The 22,272-nt window shown below is 43.2% G+C and overlaps 1 long non-coding RNA gene across 2 annotated transcripts in view; it reads right to left on the bottom strand.

Moving 5' to 3' along the window:
* Positions 1–8,203: 8,203 nt before the first annotated feature.
* Positions 8,204–22,272, bottom strand: part of LOC149870149 (uncharacterized) — a 121,110-nt gene continuing 107,041 nt past the window's right edge. For both annotated transcript variants that reach the window (XR_016440695.1, XR_016440694.1), the window contains 2 exons: positions 17,184–17,304; positions 8,204–16,577 (listed from right to left, as the gene is read on the bottom strand). This is a non-coding gene — a long non-coding RNA (uncharacterized LOC149870149). The remainder of the gene's footprint in view (positions 16,578–17,183; positions 17,305–22,272) is intronic.

Genomic DNA, 22,272 nt, shown 5'->3' with positions numbered 1-22,272 from the left:
AAACCCCAGATTATTGGGGAGCTCCCATGAGGCCTCCTCACACCCCTACAGCCTCACCCAGTCCTCCGGTATAATAATCACAACCCAACAAAACTATAAACCAGCCAGCTATAATGCATCATAAGCCCCCGAGCTTATAATACCAACTTTGCTCTATGCTGGCTCTCTCTCATACCTCTGTCAGGGTTCTCTCTACCCCTGCATCATTGCAGCCGGTCAGAGTGGTCAGGCTGCAACCATCGACTTGGGCTGCTCAGCTCTCCCACAGTGCAACTGCAACTGCAACTGCAACTGCAACTGCAACTGCAACTGCAACTGCAACTGCAACTGCAACTGCAACTGCAACTGCAACTGCAACTGCAACTGCAACTGCAACTGCAACTGCAACTGCAACTGCAACTGCAACTGCAACTGTCTGGAGGGAACTATCTCTAGCCTCAGCCTTCCCTCCTTATGAAGGCCAAGCCTCACCCCCTGGTGGTCAGCTGATCCAATTAGTTCCCATGTCAACTGCCACTTGCTGCCCTAATAAATGGCAGCTGAATCCATTTCCTATTCAGGGCACCCTAGTGCCCTGCTACAGTCCTATAAAAGATATCACCAACAGAAATCCTTGCTTTTTTCATGAAATCTGGGACCACTTTGGTGACATCACCTGAAATGGTACAGACATTGGCAAGACTAAGTAATTTGTCAAGTGTCAAGCTACTGCAATTGCTAATAAGCAATTCACTATTAACTATTAATCTGTCTAAAGATTTTGCACAACCTGATCAGCTTTAAAACTGTTATTGAAGAGTTACTGACCTAATGTGCAATGTAATACCTGAATTGCTGAAATTGTATGCTTCTGTCATAGGAAGTATTTGAAATTGTCACTGATCCATTGAATGAATTAGACTGTGGCTAATTAAGCAGAACACTTAAGTAGAGCTTACATCATTAAAGAAAATCCAGAAACTAAAATGTTCATACAGTGTACACAAATGGATATTGTAATATTTTATTATATTTGGGCCAAATCTTCAAGGGCCACATTCACTTTGTCTGTATTATTTATCTGTGTGTACAAAACTCTATTTTTGCATGCAGTCTTCACAAAATCGCATGTCACCTTATTAAGCAATTTTGCACCTTGAAGTACAACAAAGTTGACAGTCAGGAGTCCGTGGATCTGGAGAAAACAAACCATAGATACTGGAGAAAACAAACTATAGATATACTTGAATTAGGTGTTCAACTCCTTCCTTTCAGACATCCCATTTGAAATATTCAGCAGGGAAGCGAGTTGTCTTTGTATGTATTTCTCAAATAGCTCCATAAAATTATGTGCACACAGTTTATCCAACATAGGTGTAAGTCTGAGCCATATCATCCAATCCAGATCCAAATTTTTACAGAACTCGATATGGTTTGCTTCTGGAAGAACTGGTTTGGGACAATCTCCATATGCTTGTATATCGAAGGAAATAAAGATGTGCCCGGAATATAAATATATCATTCAAGAACTGTTTCTATGTTGTATCACTAGTACCAGTCAAGGAACTTTTTAAAGCCAGTTAATATTTGGAGTAATTTGATTTTTGGGGGATACAGAAATAAATAAGGTTCTATCATCAACTTTGAATCTGATAAATGCAGCGAGATGAGTGGTCAGCTATCCAGGGTGTGTTTCCATGGGCAACAGCTCATATGAAGGAACTCGTATGAATAAAAGAGGACAGGGACAAAAAAAAAAAAGCAAAATGCTTTATGAACATCTGATGTTACAATGCTGTAAAAATCAGATATTAGGAGCTTGTTTATTATACTACAATATAGTTAGTGACAGCGAGAGAGAACAGAAAGATTTCATACATTCATGGCTTCCATTGTACCTGTCACATTGAGTTGGAAATAGATGTGCTTTTTAGAACTCAGTTACAATATCAAGCCATTAAAACATGAGTATTTGTAAAACACAGTAAATTTACTGCAGTATGCCCTACTGAGCCTATCGGGAGTAGGTATGTAAAGTCAAATAGCAAGGTATGGCAAATGTCTAGGTTTATCATAACATCTAAATGAGACATTTCCAAATCAGTATGATGGATATAATTACTTGAGCACATTCACAACTTCTTGATAGCATTTGGATTAATAAAGCAAAGTTCTAATTGCATATTTTAATCATTTAATATATCAAATACAGATGTCTGTCTGTTGGACAGACTTGATTATTAAGAAGTCAAATCAGCCTTTGCTGAGATTTTCAAAGTAAAGATACAGTTTTCATTAATTTTAATTGATTTTTAATGGAAATGATGTGTCTAAGTTCTTTAGTAGTTAGTTTTTAAAATCTTATTGCATACTTGAATTAACAATGTTTTTATGACATTTTTATGACCCTTAAAATAGCTCAAAAAACAATCCAGAACTTCTTTCTTGCAGTGGTTTTTAGTTAATTTCCATTTTTTCCATTCATAGGAGACATTACTGAGATAAGACTGATAAAAGTAGACCTTTTATAGGCAGCAACGTTAACATTCATCAAAGCTTTAGAGCAGGAGCTTTTTGTGTAATTTTTTCTTAACATTGCTGATTTCTTGTACTTCAGAATCAGCCTTAGAAAGTGACTGCACTGTAGATGATTAGATGTGAATGGTAAATTTCGCTAAAATGTTTCTCTTTTTGTATAGTCTTTTCTGGTGTGTTATCCTTGCTCAGAAATAATCTGGGCCAAATCTTAGGCTCATTGAAGTTGTCATTAATTAAAGGGAGCTTGGCAGGGGGTGGGGGGAATAAAGTTTTAATCCTCTTCATGTATAAAAAGGGAAACAACTGTTGACTATAGGTAGACATTCATTTGTACTGCTAAAAATTTCTGGGAATTTTATAGTTGTAGAAACCTTCCTGAAAAGGAAGTACTGGTATTCCAGCCTAAATTCAAACCCTCTCCCCTGTGCCTCATTCCTTCCCCAGCCTATGGTCACCCAGGTTTGGGGAAAGCTGGGAGAGCAGCAGCAGTTGGACTTCTCCTGAGCACGGGAAAAGTCCAGTTTCAGGGAAATACCCCCTCACCTTTTCCAGACTGGGGTATTCCTATCTTTGAAGAATGAAGGGGAATTTGAAGCTAGATGTTTCTGCTCTCCCAGTCTTCCCCAGTTTAGGGTCCCTCCCCCCACTCCCTTCCAGCTGATCTCAGGAAGGCTCAGGGGTGGAGGGCCAAAGTGCCAGTTCAACTCCTGCGTTCTCCATCTACTCAGCTTCGTGGGGGGGGGCAGGAGGGGGCAGAAACTACTGCAGGCCTGGTTGCTAAACCCTGCTGTAGCCACAAAGCCTGCCAGCTGTCAAGGAGGTAGGTGCAGGGGGGTTCTGGGGCCCTGTACCCCTAGGTGCTGACAGACAAAACTCGTAACATGGGTGCTTGTGCAACTGGCTGTCTGCCTTGGGGCAGTTGATTGTCTGTATTGATTCTTTCCTCTCCTTAGTTTGTGGTTTTGTAGGTGTTAATCCCTGCTAATTAACTCGTTATCTAGTAGCTACTAGTAGCTAGCTACTGTGTATTGAGCTGGTCTCTGAGTGAAGTCATGATTGATTGGTAACAGAGTAGCTTAGCAGCCAGGCCTGCAGTAGTTCCCGCCCCCCGCCACCCCGTCGCTCGGTGCCCCAAGACAGACAAAATTGCACAAGCACCCATGTCATGAGTTTTGCCTGTCAGCAGCTAGAGGTACAGAGCCCCAGAACCCCTGACCTATCTCCTTGACAGCTGGCAGCTGTCACCCTGCTGCACCTTAACACACACAGTCACCCATTTCACGAGTTTTGCTTGTCTGCAGATTGAGGTAGTTTCCCCCAAATCCCTGCATCTATCTCCTTGAAACCTGGCAGGCTTTGTGGCCTCACCAGGGGCCACCACCCCTGCAGTTTTCACCCCAACTGTGCCTTAACACACACACATGATTTTTCGATTTCAAGAATTTGGGGTGCAGCTTCCCCCAAACCTCTATCTCCTTGAAACCTGGTAAGCTTCATGCCCTCAGAAGGGGCTACCCCCTCCCCCTTCAGTTTTCACCTGGCTGTGGCTTAATGCACACATGTGACACAAGTTTTGCTTTCAGAAGTTAGGGTGCTGTTTCCCAGAAACCCCTGCACCTATCACCTTGAGAATTGGCACGTGTCATGCTCTCAGCACTCCTGCAAGTTTCATCTGAATTGGCCAAAAGACAACAAAGATATAGCTATTTCATTGATTTCCCATTATATCCTATGGCTGAATCTCCGAATCTTTTCCGAATCATTTCAGAAGCTCCGAATCAATTCAGAAAGCCCAAAGCTTCCCACGATTCATCTGAATTATCTGAAGCTTTGCACAGCCCTACTGCATATAAACCAACAGAATGTAAAATGCAATTTTCTGGTCTTAGTGTTTCCATTAGAGCAGGTCAAAAAATGTGGGATTTCTGTTCTGTATGAAATTCCTAACATTCTTTGTTTTCTTCTCCCTTGGCATCATATTTAATTCAGTGCCTCCATATGGTTTACTTGACTTTTATCCTCTTTATAGCTTATAGTGCTATAAAGCTGTTCTACAATTTCAGTTGCAAAAGTTTCAGGAATGATCACATTTGGCCAATTTACCCTAAACTTTAGAAAACAGAAAAAGGGATGACAGCTTCCACTCAGCAAGTGAAACAACAGTTTCTTCTGTACTTCCGTGCCTCTTGAGCTCTACTGGTAAGATTATCTGAAGGGGGTTACTGCTACATCTAGGTTTTCCTTTCAATTTTTGAACCTTTGTATTACCTTCACCTACATTTCTATCAAATTCATGGTTCTCGAGCACCGGGACCTGGGAGTCTGCCTGCGCCCAGCCCTGCACGCCAACCGCATCATTGTGACGCCCCACATGAGGACCTTCCTGGAGAGGTTCCTGAAGGACGCCATCTGCAACAAGTACGCCGGCGACCTGAGGACCAGACCCGACCAGGGCAAGGTCTTCGACATCACCTCGAAGTGGGACGCTAGCAACCACTTCATGCCCAGCAGGAGCTTCACATGCTTCATGGACTGGCGCTTCCTCCACCGTGCCCGCCTCAACTGCCTGCCTCTGAACAGGGCTGTGCGCTTCGGCCACTGGGACAAGAGGTGCTGACGGTGCGGCTATGCGGCGGAGACCCTCCCCCATGTGCTGTGCGGCTGCAAGCTGCACGCCAGAGCCTGGCAGCTGCGCCACAACGCTGTCCAGGACCGCCTGGTGCGGGCCATCCCAGCCAGGGCGGGGGAGATCTCCATGAACTGCACCATCCCAGGCTGTGAGAGCCAGCTGTGCCCCGACATCGTTGTCACGGACCAGGAGGCCAAGAAGATCATGATCATGGACGTCACCATCCCCTTCGAGAACCGGCGCCAAGCCTTCACCGATGCCCGGGCTCGCTAGCGGGAGAAGTACGCCCGCTGGCCGACACCCTGAGGGGCCGTGGGTACGAAGTGATGGTGGACACACTCATCGTGGGGACGCTCGGAGCCTGGGACCCCAGCAATGAGAGCGTCCTCTGCACCTGCCACGTTTCCCACCACTACGCCAAGCTGATGCGCTGCCTCATGGTGTCCGACACCATCCGCTGGTCCTGCAACATCTACGTGGAGCACATCACGGGCCACCGCCGGTACACTGACCCCTCCAGTCAAGGCGCCGCCGGCCCGGGCCCGGAGGACACCACCGCCTGAACTGCCACCCCCCGCTTTGCTTCACGTCAAGAGGATTTCGCCGCAATGGATGACCCTGCCCCACCCGAAGAGGACCACCGCGATCAGACTTTATGGACTGAGACGCTCTCTCCGAGCCACTTCCTCCAACATTGTGGACCACTGTAATGGGTATGTGTGTATCTATCTCCTTTCCTTCTCAGCGTCACGACCCCCCCCCCCTTCCCCCTTCCCACATCCCCCCACCCCCAGGCTTAGTTGGCTAACATTGTATCGTATGTAACCTAGTCGCATTCCCCTCCTCTCCCCCATCCCTCGATTGTTAGTCCCTAGCTCGGGTGCTTTGTATTTCCATCTCAGCTTTGTCATCTTTTTCCTGGATTCCCCATCCAAAACATCTACTAATAAAAGTCTATCAGACTTAACTGACTGAAGACAAACTAGTTTATGGAATTTCTGTCCTAGATTGCTTCTTGTTTTAAGTTAAATCAGAGTTCCCCAGCATCCCAGCATACTCTGCAGCTGCGGTCTGGGCTGTGCTCTCTGCTCCAGGAAGCAGAACTGGCTCTGCCTCTCTTCTCTCTTGCTGGAGCAGGAGCAGGGATAGGGGCATGGCCAGATGCTGGCTTGGTATGGACCCATAAGGTGAAAGGGCAGGGCGAAGGTTGCAGGGAGATGGTTTATTTCCCCCTCCTTCCCATCTCCCACCAGGGGACTTCAGCCAAGGTCTGCCTGGCTGGGGAAGAGCAGCCCCTGTTAGGGTACCCCCTATTGCCACTCCAGTGGCAGGGGTCAGGGCATGGCTGAGGTGAAGGGGTCAGGGAGGGGATTTATTTCCTCCTCCGTCCCCTCTCTCACCAGGGGACCACAGCCATTGGGGCTGGAAGGGGTGGCTACATGGGCTAAGCTGATTTTTTTTGGTGGTCATAACTCCCAAAACACCCTCTGGCACTGCCGCCACTACCACTTGCCCTACACAGGCTGCACCAGCTGTGCCCATCCCACTCCTTCCCCTAGCACAGTCCCACTCACCAAGATGAGGTTTGCTCACCAGGACACCATGACAGGGGCTGATGCCCCTGTTAGGGTCCTCACCCCTCCACTGCTCCAGCAGCAGGGGAAGGGGCATGGCCAGACACTGGACTGCATGGGCTCTGGGGCAGGCCCTGGCTGGGGTCCTCCAAGGGAGGGGGGAGGAAGGGGGAGAATAAATCCCCTCCCTGCCCCCTTCACCTTAGAGGGCCATGGTAGGCCAGCATCTGGCAAGGGGCCAAGTTCTGGCCATGCTCCTTCCCCACCCCACAAAAGCCTGGCAAAGGCTGATTCCCCCCCACCCCTCCAGGCACAACTTGGCTGGGGTCCATGAAGGCCAGGGTGGGGGTTTAAACCCCTTCCCAATCATACTCAGGCCTGCTAAGGCCTGGCCATGCCTCCCCCCGCTCAGCTCAGCTTCCCTCCAGCCTTCTGGCCACTGTGGAAGGGAAGGGAGGGCTCACCCTAGGGACACCCAACTTCTGACCTAAGCCACTGCAGGCATGTAGTAATGAATTTTGGCACCCAGGGTAAAGCCCATGGTGGCAGCCCACATTCACCCTGCACACAGATCTGAGGGGCACATGCTCCCCCATGCTTGTCGGGAGTGCACGCAGGAGTGGAGGCCTCCCTTCCCCCATCCCCATGCCCCCCCTAAATGAGCCACTCACAGGTCCACCCTGTGCCCCTCTCCTGCTGGGCAGTGCCTGTTGATGCCTTTTCACTTCAGCACCTGGGGCAGTCACCCCACTTCCTCCTCTTTGCTTTGACACCGTGTGGCTGCATTTCCATAATCAAAAGGACAATCTGCACAATTCAGTCTGCACAGGTTAAATTAATCTGCAAAGATTGAATCAATTCAGGCTCAGGCTTTTTGAATATTTGTACTTAGCCTTTGAGATTAACTGGTTCAGAGAGGCATGAGCAACCTACTTTGTTAGATGCTAACATCAGATCTTAGTGAATTGAGTTTGTTGACTATGGAAGTTCATGGTTCTCTGAATCAATTAGTAAGTAATATGCCACCCTTCTCCTGCCTGTTGCCTGACCATGACATTGATATGATCAGCTATGGGTGGATATTCAGTACTTCACTTAGAAGTAGGGTACAGACCCAATACTAACATATTCAATTAAGAACTGAAATATCTTGAAAAAAATCATGCAAAAGTCTGTTTTACCCTACCTGTTTAAAACCAAAAAATCTCCCATATTCGTTGTCTAGAGCAGAGATGCAAAGGTTTACAGATTACAGCAGGATCTGTAAATTAAGGAAGAGGACCTTGCTCTTTCCCTTTGATCTAAGGAAGAAACCAACCAGGAAAGATCCCAGGTTAGGAAATATGAGGACACACGCATCTTTGTGTACCACAAAAGCTGTGCCATTGTTCCCTAGAGGCTATATTTCCTTTCCCCCCACCCCGCTTCCACTCTTTGTTAAAGAGACATACTTGTCTCCTTGGACTGGGTTGAGGAAAGCCTGGGTCTATAACTCTTTGTATGTGTCCAGGATGTAATGTTTCATTTACCTCTTTCTGACACCTTGAGGTATGATCCTGGTCACAGCCATATTTCCCTTGCATTTTTTAAGGAAATGCTTATTCTATAGAGTCCAGTGTCTGAATTTAAACAGGCTTAGGAAATAGGATTTAGAACTTTATTCCACTAAAAGACAGGGCTTTGCTAAACTGGCATATAAAGAAGAGTGACTCTGACATTTTCCCAATTGTAGTAGAGGGTATAATGTGAATTATATTACATACTTTTGTAGTACTATTGAAGTACAATTGTAGTAGAGGGTATAAAATGAGTATATTACATACTTCAGTAGCATTCAGACTCACGACTGTTTCAGTTTGTGCATACATAAGAACTCAAGGCTCCCTTCAGGAGCCAATGAAACTGCAAAGCTGTAATCAGATATGCTCTCCAGTCACCAGACATTCTTTTTGTTGCCTTTTTTCTGTTATAAATGAGAACATTTCAACGACTCTTTTTCTTCTTTCAGGCTTTTTTTATCGATTACTTCACATTTTCATCAGATCCTCTGCTTGCATTGACTAGCTCTCCATTGCCGCTATATATGTGTAGACTGGGTGAAGGCAATGTGAATAGTAAAGCTAAGCTTTGAAATTCAAGTGCACACATTTCTTTGACTGTTTTAACACTTGACCACATATGTGATATCTTGGAGGGGAAAAAAGCTCTTGACCTTCAACTTTAGAACACAGTCTTTTCCTCAGATGAGTTAAAAGCTTCACTAGCTGTGAATGCTATATGCATGGGGAGTTTGGTTAGAGAAGGCACAAAAGCCAGTCACATAAGGCAGTAAGTCAGAAAACTAATATTCTATTTATATAGCATCTTGTGTCCTGAAAAGCGGGCTGGTACTTCAGGCCCTTTCTGCCACAGAATTGGCAACTTAATATGAAGCCTCCCAGTATGGTAGTGAAAATGCAAGGAGAACCAAGAAACTGAGGAGGAATCAGTGCCCTGCCACGATGGGGAGAATGTGCCACTGCTGCCTTCGATGGCACTAGAGGAGGGCAGAGTGGGTATGGTGCCAGCTGTGCCTTGTGTGGTGGTATGGATGTTGTAGTGCTCTATCTGTCCTTCACGTTGGCATTGTTCCAGGTTTTATGGTAAACAGAATTTGTGCAAGAGCAGAAGCTAGTCTGTTGGAAAAAAAGTAATAACCTGTCAACCCCTAAATAGCTCCTTCCACCTCCAGCAAGGCAAAATCTGTTGGCTTTCAACAGAGACCAATTGGGATCTCATCTTCTGCTTTATTTATTGCAACAATAAATATATAAAATTGTTGTCTTCCAAGTTGTCTGTGACTTGGAAATAGATTATGCCACAAGCTCCCTACTTTTTGCCTCCTTGCTCCTTCCTAAATAGGTTATATAATCTGTCATCTGTCATGCCTTTTATTTCATCTGGTTTTCTTGTTTATTATTTAGGCTTAGTTTGCCTAATGTCTGAAACAATAATACCTATGTGCTTTAGAGGCATTCATTATGCTTCTTAAGACCTTTCAGTGATAGATAATTACTCTCTTTTACAGGTGGGTAAAATAACCCAAGAAAAGATGAGTAGATACCAATATTTCTATATATGCAGAATGTATTAGAAGAAGCAGCCTTCTCACTTTACACCCATTCTTGTTCCTCATTACACAAGCTTTTACTGAGCCTAGTGTGAGAAGGATCACTAAGTCTCTTTCTAACAACCAGCTTTATGAAATCCCTATGTAGAAATTAAGGCATGATACTATTTATCCTCTGTCTCAATGCCATGGCCTTCAATAGGCAGACAAGGTTCTTTGCGTGAATCTGATATCTTTTATTAGACCAACTTAAATACATACAAGACAGGGAGTCAATGAAAACGTAGATTGAGGAGTCAAAGGGTGAGAGACAGGCTGGGGCGGGGGGTGGAACTGACTACTTGTCTTGCATGCATACCAGCCCAGCCTCGGGCTTCTTTACTTTTCATTCCATCCAGGAAGAGCCCACACCAACTGCTGAAACTTCCTTAGCCTGATGAAGGGTTTTTGAATCTGAAAGCTCTCTCAGTAATTGTTTTCCAACTATTTAAGTTGGTCTAATAAAAGATATCAGTTTCACGCAAAGAACCTTGTCCTTAGACCAACACGGATACAACCTACACCCCCATGGCCTTCAACAGTAATTTTAGAAAACTCATGGAAGGACACTATATAGTAAACCTAGAGGGAAAATACAAAATATGGGGGGGTATTTCCTGATGTCACTGTGAACTTCACGTGCAGAATGATTGGAACACATGAAACCCGTGGTGTGTATTAGTTTTGGCTGCTGCTAAAAATAACTTTAGATATTTAAATTGAGAAAAAAATAGCTTAGAGGATTGAAGTATAATAGAAACATGAAAAGAAGAATATGTAGGTTCTGACTCATCCTCTTTTGCTGTGGTTGCATCTCTGTTGCACAGAGATTACTGAAACATGTTTAGGTCTCCCAACATGGTACCGTAGGTGTAATTTGGAATTTTTTTTAATTCTGTTTAATTTCTGCTGTCGGCACTGGATCTGAAAATCAAAATTGTCCAAATGTCTGTGTTCCTGAAATCTTTCTTAAACACAAAGTCTGGGGGGATAATGGAGCTATGCTGTTTTCTACCAGGTGACAATTTAACTCCTGAAAAACTTTCTAAATATAATGTTTTAGCAGTTGATTCAAATCTTAATTCTCAAAACTGAGATAAATTTATTTCTATTTTCAACCTCTCTGAAATGTCATAATAGACATAAATTCTGAAGCTGCAGCAAGTACTGTCATCATTGTGAATGCCTGAACAATCTCCCTACAGGAAATAATAATTTAATCCTTCAGCATTGTTTCCTATTCTGCTATGATCTGGCACTTTCTGTTCTTTTTGTTTCTAGAGTATGTCAACTTGGGGGGGCCTCAGGGATGCCGTTGCTGAGACTTGGCCTTTCAACATCCCTATCTCCTCCAGAGAAACAGCAGGACAATGCGAGAGTAGTCACAAGATGAAAGTGTTCCAAAAATTAATTGTATGAGCATTGTGGGAGTTTTCCTTGGTCTCTGTTAAACAGTCAAAGCATGTACAGTAAAAAAAAAATGCAAATAACTAACACAGAGAAAAGTGTGCTTGAGTCATTTTTAAAGTTAAAAAAATGCAGGTTTCTCTGTCTCTGGCTGTATCCTCAGTTCATGTTTAGTCCCAAAATGTCTCAACTTACACAGAACATCTTCAAATGTGTATATTACCCACAGGAATATTATCTCCTGTGTAATCTGCCAAATTTTTGAAAGTGGCTCTTTAGTTTGCAAGGCTGCAGCTGCTTGTGCAGAATCACACAGCTGTACATTTATAAAGCTTCAAACTTACCACATACACAGACAATCAGACTGTCATGTACATATCTATATGTATGTGTGCAATTTCTATACCCAAAAGAATTAGTGAATGCAAGCACAGCTTATGTAGGTGAAAGGGACTAGGCTGTTACCTTTTATCATAATGTGAAATTAAAACCTGACCATCACAGAAATGAATTTGCATGTTGTAGGAAATGGCATGAATATAATCTTCATAAGAGTCCTCTTGACTACTGATATTTTCACCCACAGCTTTATGGTCACTGACAATGGGGCCAATGTGGTCAAGGCAGTCCGTGATGCCAACTTTGCTGGTATTTGCTGTGTGGCACACAATTTACATCTGATTGTGAGGGATGCCTTGGAGGGCGACAGGGCTGCCGGTGATGGCCAACAACACCAGTGGGCTCATTTCCAGATGCAGGAAGGTGGCAGGCTACTTCCATGGGAGAATCAAGGGGGGCAAGATCCTGTGGGACAAACAAGCAGAGCTAAATGTCCAGCAGCACAGAATCATGAAGGACGTGGAGACTCAGTGGTGCTCCACATACCTGAAGCTTGAGAGGCTGGTGGAGCAACAGAAGGCCATCCATGAGCTGGCCTTGCTTGGGGAGATTGGGATCAGCACCCACCTGACCAAAGCTGAGTGGGATGCCATCTCCCAGATCTTGCTGGTCCTCAAGCCCCTCCTTGAGGCCACTGAGACCCTCAGTGCTGCTGATGCCTTCCTCAGCCAGGTGGTCCCCATAGTGAAGGAGCTCCGCAGCCAAATGGAGAGCTTCCTGGGGGCCAGTGTTCCTGGCTGGGGCAGGATGTGCAGGCACTGGTGAGGCGACTGAAGGAGAGCCTTAGGAAAAGGCTTGAACCCTTGGGGTCCAACACAGTGCATATGCTGGCTGCCATCTGTGACCCAAGGGTGAAGGGCACCATATGTGGCAGCGAGACACTGAGTCACTGCAGGGAGGTACTTATTAAGAAAGTGACGGAGGCAGAACAGCGGCGGCGGGGGGAAGTGGAACAGGGGGATCCACTGCCCGAGCCCAGGCTGCCATCCACGAGCCAGTCTTCCCCTCCACCACAGGCGCTGCCAATATGGGCTAAGGCCATTGGCAAGCATTAGGGGGTCCAGACCCACCAGACCCCAGGATCAGGCAGACAGCCTGCACACCATGGTGTCTGCCTATCCTGCCGAGCCTGTGGAGCCCCTGGACTGTGACCCCTTGGCCTATCGGGCAACCTGCAGCCCAATGTGGCCGGATCTGGCCACAGTTGCTCGGGAACCCACCAGTGTGCCAAGCAAGAGGGTGTTCAACATGGCTGCGAATGTTGCGACACCCCACCGGCCCTGCTTGGATCCTGGTTTGGTGGAGCAGCTGGTGCTCCTCAAGGTGAACCACCCGCTGCCGGGGGTCCCCAAGCGCCAGGTGCAGACGGAGCGAATGCCACCCTCCTCGCTCCATCTGGATCACGAGTTTTGTCTGTTAGCAGCCAGCAGTTTCCCCCAAACCCCTGCACCTATCACTATGAAAGTTGGCAGGCTTTGTGGGCTCCTCAGGGGCCAGCAAGCCTGCAAGTTTGAGCTCCCTGTGGCTTTCCACACAGAAGTTACAGGTGGTTTGCTCTCAAGAATTTGGGGTGCAGTTTCTCTGCACCCCCTGAACCTATCTTGTTGAAATTTGGCAGGCTTTGTGGGCTCCTCAGGAGCTACGATTTCCACAGGTTTCATCAAGATCAGACAAGAAATGCCAAAGTTATAGCCTGCTTTGACCTTCCCCATTATAGCCTATGGGGAAGTCAAAGCAGCTTGAATATTCGACTGAGCTTTGACCTCGAGTTGAAGCAGACCCGCTTCAACTCAAAGCGGACAGCAAATGGAAGCAGGACCCAGTTAATATTCAATATGGCTGTCGATCGAATATTACCTACTCTGCACTGCCCTAGTAGTAACACACAGGAACAGGTTACCCAGAGAGGTTGTGGACTCTCCATCCTTTTTAAGACCTGGCTAGACAAAGCCTTGGCTGGGATGATCTAATTGGAGATGGTCCTACTTGGAGCAGGGGGTTGGACTAGATGACCTCCTGAGGCCCCTTCCAAACCTAATTTTCTGATTCAGACTTGGCTGCAGGCTGCACTTTTGTTGTCCACTAGGGGAAATGAAGTTCTATCCCTAGCCTACAGGGGTCGTGCAAATGCACTCTATAATGAACAATTCACTCTTAAGTGGCCATACAGTGATCTGCAGTAATGACTCACTTGCATTAAATGTTTCACTTACAGTAGTATGCTGTACAGTAAAGTATTCTGTTAACTTTTAAGAAAACAAGGTTCAATGGATCCTCCAAACTGCCTTATTAATTAAGAAGGTTCAGATTCTCTTATTTGTTAGAAACTTCAGAAAGGCTAGAAAGATTAGTGATGAAGATGGGACTATCTAAGTCAGCCTAACAATAACAGTTTACAGGAATTGTGAAGACATCTCTGAGTCTTTTATCTTAGTAGCCTTATGTACAGTTTAAGATGGCTCCAATCAAATCCATTTGTCAGGTACCAAACTAAATAATTACATGCAGCCATTTTGGAATGTAAGGCCTATTTTCTTCCTTGTTTATCTTGCCAGCTGAAACACCTACATCTTTACAAATGTATTTTCTATTGTTAAATCAAGCAATTTACTGATTGATCTTAAAAAAGAACTGGTTTTCACATATGCAAACAAAAAATAACAACATCTTGCAGTGGTAAGATATGAGGACTGAGTTTTCCCCTTTGAAAAAATATAAAAGGATCTGGATTTGTTTTTTCATAACCAGAGTCTTCTTAGATCTAATAATTCATTCATGCACCAATTTTCTGCCGGTTTCTGGTAGAAGATTTGTACAGCTATTTGAATACATTACTTTTAGAATGCCAATTAATGCTTTATGAGTTTATAAATTGTTGGCTATCCATGTTGATATGGAAGTTGATCCATATTATAAAGCTCAGATTGACCATTAGGGCAGGATTGTATTTCACTTATTAGGTCTATAAATGGACTTGGGTACCTATGTGTGGTTCTATTATACTTTGAGTCCTTGAAAATCCATTAAAGTATCTCCTTTTGTAATAACCACCATGTTGTCCTTAAGACTGAATTACAACAAGGCAGTGAGGAGGAGGAAGACCTACCCATCATTTGTATTGACAGTTTCATATTGTCCATGGTATCCATTGACCACAGAATAATACAAGTATGCTGTGTAATATATATTACATGGTGTTTCTTTATGTTTTCAGTCTCACTGTGAATGTCACAACATCTAGTTATGTTAACTTAGGCTTTATGTGGAGTGCAGCAGAAGGATAATTCTATTTCAGAAAGGGCTGTATTGCTAATGTATAGGCAGATGTGGATTCTCTTCTGGCAATACCGTATGCCTAACTTAACAATATAAAGTCTGAAATATTGTCAAGTTCATTAACTCATATTAAGTCGAGGCTTCTGGTTGAGACAGCGTGATTGACTGTGTTGCTGAAGGACAGATTGTTAAAGGTTCTTAGGGATCCGGGTAGGTAGTAAATAGGAGCTTTAAAAGTCCCATTGACCTTATGAGTAGGCATCTAGGCTCTTTTGAAAATCTCACGTGTTAATCTGTATCTTTACCAACCTTAATTACCTTTAAAAATCTGGCCCTTAGTGGCTAGTCCAATGCTGTCCCAATTGTTATTACTGCTAGTAAGTGATGCAATTCAGATAATAACATTATGCACAGGGAATAGAAGAGTTTGCAGATATGGTCTGCTAAGAACACAATAACCATGTTATTAATTTACTAAGCCTTAATTTATACACAAACATATAATAAATATTACTATTTGTTGGAGTATGTGATTGGTAGGTTTGCTATACTTTACAGTTAAAGTGATATGAGTGGGAATATTAGACAAGAAAGGACCAATGGAGATAAACTATGAGATAAGGGTTTTGTTTTTTTTATCAGCAGTATATTAAGTGTCCCTTGTATTTTGTATTGAAAAAATAATAGCTCCTGACTGCTACTTAACAGACCAATCCATTAAATTCATTGAGAGATGATGGCACTCTGCAGTTTAAAAAATATATTCAGTATTTTTCATGAATTGGCTATTAATGAACATATGAGTTACACTCCATTTGTGATCACATGTTCTGTTCACATGCAATAGAAAAAATGTTTTTAAAAGTGGTGGATATTTTTAACACATAACTATATCCTTCCAAATGCCAGGCACAAATTACTAATGTATCTCCTTTCCTCCTCTTAAAAATGTTTTTTATGCATCTCAGTTTCAGCATAGCAGAGCTATGACAGTTAAATTGAATCTTTCAATACTGTGAGCTGTCTTTATGACACTCATCCATATACATACTTTAAATCAAATGTTCAAGTATATAATCACTGTGGTGCCATTTTTGAATGACATCTCATGATAATAAGACTCTTAAAAAGGAAACAAGCCCACTGAGTCCATGAGAGTAGTTGGCAGCAATACATTGGCAAACATGTTTACATAGATGTGTATAAGTTTCCTAATCTTACTATTGAAATACTAAGTCTGAACCCCTTCCATCTGCTGGAAACAGAATTAATATTCTGGTTTCATAGGGCCCATAAATAAATCCTTAGGCCCTTACATAGATCTTTCTGTAAAACTCCTACTGAAGTACATGGAAATTTTGCCTGAGTGAAGATTGAATATAACTGTCAGCATTGCAGTGTTTAAATAAACTATTGTTTAAGAAAAGAAGAACGATTTCCCCGCTTCAAAAAAATTCAGGCCATATTGATTTGCAAGCACTGTTGTAGAAGACCCTGAATGTTGATTATGGAATAAGTAACTTGTCAGTGTTTGGCTCCAACATTTGCATACCATGTCTTTCTCTTGCATATAGCATGCCTTTTTGCTTGTTGAGGAAGCTTCCCTGTAGAGGAATTCTACTTCTGACTGTAATACATAACAAAAACATAAAATTCATACATTAAAAAAAAATCCTTGAAGACTGAATTCCTGCAAATTCTGTTATCCTTGTAAACTGTGATTCTGTTGTATGTCAGGACTTAACATTTCTCCTGTCTCGGGAAGGATTTTTAGTGACAAAACCCAATGTTTCTATTCCATATATTCAAAACATTTCAAGCAAAACAGAATGCAGTGGAGAAAACCATGTGCTGTATCTGATAAATATAATTACATTTTTAATTTGCATAGGATTGGCATGGCTAAAAGAAAATATAAATAAATGTCTTCAGTGTTAAAGCCATTGGGTTTTTCTTTCATAAAAAGTATGTGCATGATCTATATATGCACATGCATATACATATCCTTACTTTACATATTATTTTAAAATTTCATAAGGCAAACTTCACATATGGGCCCAAACAAAATACTGAAGAACCTCTATGCTTGGAGGAGATGTTACATATATCCAAAGATACCTTTGGCCACATTCATCATTAATTTCATTAAAGGTAGGCTAGAAGTAAATTCGGACCCTCTTTTTAGAAAGCAGTGCTTTTCTTTCTATTGTACTAGAGTGGAATGTGCACTTACAGATTACAGTAGACCAGAAATAAATTTGGTCCCTCTTTTGTGAAAGCAATGCTTTTTTTTCTCTTGCACTTCCAGATTGCATCCATCACCTTGGAGACCATCTTCTTGACATTCAGCTCCACTGTTGAACAGTCGAATAATAAATATGTTAAATATTCATACAAGTAATTTGAATTAGTCTATCATTTTTGCAGCATAAGTAAGCACATGCTGAGGAAATGATACATCATACAACTCATGGTTGGGATTTTTTTTAAGTTTAAGAGGTATCAGTTGTTTTCAAGGCCAGGACAGAGTTTTGCTGTTAACATTCTGAGAAAACTCTCCAGAATTGCAATGGCTTTGGACAACAGCATTTGGCTTATTGTGATTAAAAGTTTCAGTGGGTAATATCATTAGTTCTTTACGCCTTCATATATCCTCTTTAGTCATACTGGTGACTGCTGTGAGAGAGAGCACGAGAGTGTAACATTTCTCTGCTAACATTATTTGACTTGAATTTAGAAGCACTAAATGTCATCAACCACTTGTTATTTTCACCGTTATGAGTTTAATAGATAGGAAAATATTTTTTATGGAAATCTCTGTCTTTTGTAGTTAATGTTCAGTTTATAACATAACATTATAAAGGAAATTGAACATATTTTCAAAAATAAAGCCTATTGATTTTTATGTATCTATACTAGAATATTTAGCCCATTAGTCTTTTCAATGTGTGAGATAACTCCCACAGTTCCTTCCTTGTGACATTCCATTTTGTAACCACAGAAAATCTGTTTACATTTTATTTCTAGTATTTTTTTATTTTGTAAATGGATTATTTTAGCCAATAAAGTGTCACCTTTCTGTGTTTCCTACACAATTACTATTCAGGTGTTTGTTTTTTGTTTTTTTTTAAATTCCCCACATTTTTCTTTGATTTACCATTCTACCTGTATAAAAAGAAATTTCCAAGTGTGACAGGATGCCTATTTGTTTTTAAGGCACAATCATGAGTATGTGGCAGTTTGAATTTTAGGGAGGTAGGTGACATTTATAGATAGCATACAAACAAACATATAAGCTGTAAGTGGGAGTTTTATTGGCTTCAGCAGGGCTGTCCCTTTGAGCTTTAACAAAATAAATGAGTTACTGTTTGCCATATTGCAGAAAGAAGGCTAAAACATGAAAAAGTGTTCATATTGCCCAAAGCCAAACATATGGAACTAAGGGAAAAAATGGAAAATGATATACAAAACAATATGTGTTTGGTGCATGCTTATTGCTAAAATCTGTTGTGTTTGATTATGCTACCACACTATTCCCACTGACCTTCACAGTTTGTTTAAGGGCAGTCTCAGACAGTATAATGGAGCTGTGAATTAAATTGAGTCTTTATCATGGCTCCAGAGAAAGAACCATGGGTTCTGTAACCAGTAAATAGGAAGCAGAGCATACTGGACGTAATCCTGATCTTGCCCTACCAAAGTTAATGGAGGTACATGTAAAATCAGCAACATTAGAAGCAGTGCCAAACACCTGAAGTCTATGTTCTCTAATACATAACTTTCAAAATGAGCAGCATGAACAGGATTTGCTGGTTTGTCTAATAAACTGGTTCTCAACTTTAGATTTGAGGTACCTCTCAGAAAATGCCTCAACTCATTTTTTGTCTATGGAATAGTATTAGAGCAATGCATATGTTTCGAAGAAGTGAAAGGCCACAGCAGGTCAAAATGTTTTTAGCACTATGGATTCCTATTTGAGGTATATGAGTTCACTCACTTTCTAAGTGTCAATGTCACATGGCACCCCAGATATCATGGCAGTCTGGTTGAGAATCACCAGTTTAATCAATCCCCCAGACCAAGGAGTCTGAGAAATGGAGAAATGTTTTCTTTTAGCTACCTTGTCTTTCTCCTCTGTATCAAATAAGCCAGGAGTAGAAATATAGCTTCAAAGGGCAAGCCAGATAAGCATGTATACCCTTTCAAATGCTGCAGAAATGGCAGGACTGCTCTGAAGTGACCCGTTGGAATGAGATGCTATTTAGCCTGTTCCATATGGACGTTCTGTGGCATGACAGCATCTGGCTGGAGAGTTCACTGCTGCTTGCAGCTCTGGTAGTTTCAAAGTGCTACAGCTGCAGGGTGCAACCGAGGAGGGAGCTGTGATTCTATCCATGGCAGAAACACTTCCATTCTTTAAATACTTAAAGTGCAGCTTCATTTGGAACCACTTCAAATATTACATCTGCTTCTGTGGTCAGAACCTGTGGGGTTCTCTTGCATCCCACAATGCTCTGCTCTTCCACCAAAAAGGAGGGAAGGTAGAGGAAGACCAGGACAGACTGTCAGTAAGCGTTGTTGTGTGCACTCCGACTGTTCTCCCTGAGTGCACCACCCTCTGCTAGAACTAAAAGACCAGGAGGTTCCTTTCCCTAGCCAGAGCCAAGAGGACTCCCCGCCTCCAATGTTGGAGCTGGGATTTCTGCCCTCCAGTCCTAAATCTAGCATACCATTGTACGTCTGGTCTCTGGTTCCAACAAGCAAATGAGTCTTCCATTTCCTTGGGGAGGAGAGGAATGGGATGTTCCAGGAGAATGGAGGCATGGCAGAAAGGAGAACCCTCACTACTTCATCTCTGCTCTCTCCCATCCCCTCATGCCTAGAGGGCAGAGCAAAGTCATAGACTCTGGGAGATGGGGGATGCAAAGTCACCCAAACAGTCCACTCTGCTCCCCCCAGCACTGTTGGGAGAGGGGGGAGCAGAGCCACAGATCATTGCAGTGTCTTATCATGTCCACTGGCTGGAGAGGTCATGCAGGTGCAGTGGTTTTGAAGTGCTGGAGGTTGCAACAAGGGACCTGAGGCTAAGTACAGACTGTCAAAAGCCCCAAGACTAAGCTGCAAAGATTAAACTGAGAAATAATAGGACACAAATTTACCTTTGATTCAGGAAATGCAGCCAGATGCCTGCAGTGGCTCAGACCAAAAGCTGGGGGTGCTAAAGCATGGCTCTCTGGCAGTTCCTCTTCCCGCTGCCTCTGATGTCTCTGGGATTTGCAGTCCAGCGTCACAGAAGCAGGACTCTGCAGTTGTTCATCACTTCCTCTTCCTGCTTCTAGGTGCCACTGGGATTTGTAGTCCAGGCACAGCCAGCAGTTACTTTTAGTAAGTTTAGCAGGGCAGCTCAGTACTCAGGGAAAGGAGGGGTTTAACCCCCTCCTCAGCCCCAGACCCAGGGTTTGCCAGGGAGGGGGGCAGTCCCTGCCTTTCCCCCCCCCCAACCCTTTTCTGCTGAAGCAGACAGCACAGCCAAGCCTAAGGTTGGAAAACATGGTGGGATGCTGGGGAACTGTGACTGAAGTTGAACCAGGAAGAGGTCTAGGCAGAAGTTCCATGAACCAGTTTGACCCAAATCAGTTAAGACTGATACTACATTCCACCAGGTTTATCTTAAACCAGTTTCAGCTGTTTTGAAACTGGTTTACGTGCTCTGAACTTATGTTTTGTTACAGGTCAAAACCAGGTTCTGATCCTTAAATAGGTTTATGTGTAACTTCTCTCCCTAGCCAGAATGTCTGCAGCTGTAATGCTCCATTCTCAAAATGTAACTGCACTTTGTCATGTCTGTTGATGCTCTCAAAGTCTGTCTGAAATCTTGGCTGCCTCTGGTCCATAGAATAGCAGCTCATTAGATTACTTTCAGTACCTCAAGTGGTTGCAGTCTTTATTTTTGGTGTTTACATGGTCATAGTCAGCCTTTTCTTTGACACCTTCTGGTGAGACTATTGCAGTGCTTCCTCTGTGGAGCCACATCAAAAAGTCACTGAGAAACTTCAGATAATGCAGCTGCTGCTGCTTGTTCACTTGCACTTGCTATTTGTATTGTAGCACCTAGAGTCTCCAGTAGACTTGTCCCCATTGTCTTGTGTGCTAGTTAAAAACATTGTTCCTTCCTGAAACTTCAGGCTCAAGGTCCAGGTGCACAAAAGGACTTGAGTACCTAAATGGGCACTTAAGAGTTTAGATTCAAGAGGGCATCCCACAAATCATCTGTTTAACCAATTAGTCATCTAATTTTCACCTGTAAAGTACCTCACTACTACTACCGTTCCTTTGCAGGCATACTATGAACTTTGGCAGGGCTGTATGACTTTGTTTCTGTTGTGTTTAAGCATGTCTGGGACACCCAAACTAGGTGTCTTTGTACCCAAGTCCTCTGAAGGGCCAAATCAAGTAAGGATACCAGAAAGAAGAAGCAAGGAACAAAATTCTGGAGCCCAGTGATGAGATCTCACATTTGGGAGATGGGGATCCTGGTTCCTGATCCCAATGCTATTTCTGTTTCTGGATTAAAATACAGAAAGCAGCACACCTTCAACAGGAGGCCTACTCTGCAGCTTTGTATTTAGGGTGGTCACTTATATGTCTCCATGGAGCCCTGAGGATTTAAGATACATTGGTTTTATCGGTGTTTTGACCTAGCTTTGACCTCTCCCTGCTCAGCAGCTATTATGAATCCATGGCTGTTATGTGTTGGCCCCCGCATGCACGGTTATAGGGAACTTGATGGTATTAATTCCACTCTAGGACCAGATAGTACCTAAAAGTTAGTTAGGGTGACCCTCAGAATCGCTGTACCTCAATCCTTTTGTGGATATGGTCATGGATCACTGATCAGTTTTCAGAGCAGCATTAGTTGCAGCACCTAAAAGTATAGATACATGGTGGTTATTGATTCATATCTTGCTCTATTAAGGCAGTAATCTGCACCAAAGCTATGTGGTAGTAGAGAGAGTTTCTGCCTTGCCAAGCACAGCAAATTTGGCTGATGTATTGTAGAGGGACAAAGGCATAGCTCAACTCCTCATTCTGTGCTGTTCTTCGTAGGAGGGAAACTATTAGCCCCATTGAGACCACTCTACCTTGTACTGTGATGCAGAGTATGGGAAGCCTTGAAGTAAAGTAAGGTGATGTCCTTACCGGGCTCCACAAGCATATACAATCAGGGTCCACAACTGTTATTTTTAGTATCGGTATGTTTGCATTGTGCATGTGTTGTGTGAGCATGTGGTAGGACCATATTTCAGTTTTGTTTTTTTCTT

Source organism: Crocodylus siamensis, chromosome 2 (assembly GCF_052110815.1).
Source record: "Crocodylus siamensis isolate JL-2025a chromosome 2, ASM5211081v1, whole genome shotgun sequence".
Taxonomy (NCBI): domain Eukaryota; kingdom Metazoa; phylum Chordata; order Crocodylia; family Crocodylidae; genus Crocodylus; species Crocodylus siamensis.
Note: the sequence above shows the minus strand (reverse complement) of the source record. Positions and strands in the feature narration are given on the sequence as shown.